Below are 1,546 nucleotides of genomic sequence, written 5' to 3'. Positions count from 1 at the left end.
TCGGTTAGAACAGACGATTGGGTCGTGCTGATGTGTTCTGAGGAGTAAAGTAAGACAGGTGTATACAGGTGGCTCGTTTAGATCGGTCAGTATGGGGAAGTCTGAAACTATAAGACATACGAAGAGCTGTTCTTAGGAACCATGTCTTCGATTTTAGTAACAAGAAAAACTGCATTCATACATTTAAAATAACACTTGGACTCAGTACGGGAATAGAACCCAGTCGTTTTGAAAAATAAAATGTAAGTACATTATTTCTATTTAGATATCGGTAGTGTAGGTAGGTTTGCAGTTTTGCAGGTGGTAGGACCTTGTGCAAGGTCCGCCCGGATTGCTACCACCGTTCTTGCTCGCTAACCCTGCCGTGAAGCAGCAGTGCTTGCACTGTTGTGTTTCGGCGTGGAGAGTAAGACAGCCAGTGAAATTACTGGCACTTGAGGTATCCCATCTTAGGCCTCTAGGTTGGCAACGCGTCTGCAATACAATGGTGTTGCAGATGTTTATGGGCGGTGGTGATCTCTTACCATCAGGAGACCCACTTGCTCGTTTGCCATCCAGTCGAATAAAAAAAAAGGTCATAATCAATAAATGTTACTATGAAACATGGTATATAGAATGAATAAAATGCGTTGTATTTGATATTCTTTAATAATGTAAGTTTTATTTTTCAAAACGTCCGGGTTCGATTCCCGAGCTGAGTATAGTTTTTTTAAATGTATATACATATATGCAGTTTTTCTTGTTATTAAAAATCGATGCCATGGTTCCTAAGAACAGATCTTCGTATGTCTATAGTTTCAGACTTTCCCATACTGACCGATCTAAATGAGCCACTCTGTATATACTTCGTTTTGTTAGCATTAGAAAGAAGGTAAGCGATCTTGACGTCTTATTATTGAAAAACACTTTTGAAAAAATAAGTCACAGGAAATATGTAACAATTAGCAGGACATATGATAATTTACATGCTTTTGGTGTCATAAGTAATAGTTATTGTTTGTTTCTGTGTTAGTTTTGTTTTTGTAAACGTTATCCAATAAAAAGATTCGCCAAGATTGTTTACTCTTTTTGCTAATGCTAAAAAAAACGTAGATATGTGTATGGTGGCCGAGTGGTTTGACCTATTGTCTCTCAAGCAGGGGGTCGTGAGTTCAAACCCATGCTGCACCTCTGAGTTTTACAGAATTTATGCGCGAGATTATAACATTTGAAAATTTGCCATGAGCTTTACGGTGAAGGAAAACATTGTGAGGAAATCTGCACATACCGACAAAGAAATTTAATTATGCGTGTGTGATGTTCTCAAGTCGCACTGGCCTTAGGGCCTTGTTTGCCATCGAAACTCACTTAGCATAACATAATATCGCATAAACTTTTTTAGCAGAATAATTACTTTGCATAAAATGTACTTGGCATAATTCATTTCGCATTAATTTCCCATTAAGAAAACCGCACTATTTTCCCAAGAAAAACCCTCAAGCAGAAACGTATTGCTACAGAAAAGTAGATTAGGTTATATTAGAACTACGATTTCAGAAAGAAACGA

This window comes from Choristoneura fumiferana, chromosome 28 (genome assembly GCF_025370935.1).
Source record: "Choristoneura fumiferana chromosome 28, NRCan_CFum_1, whole genome shotgun sequence".
In the NCBI taxonomy this organism is placed as follows: domain Eukaryota; kingdom Metazoa; phylum Arthropoda; class Insecta; order Lepidoptera; family Tortricidae; genus Choristoneura; species Choristoneura fumiferana.
Note: the sequence above shows the minus strand (reverse complement) of the source record.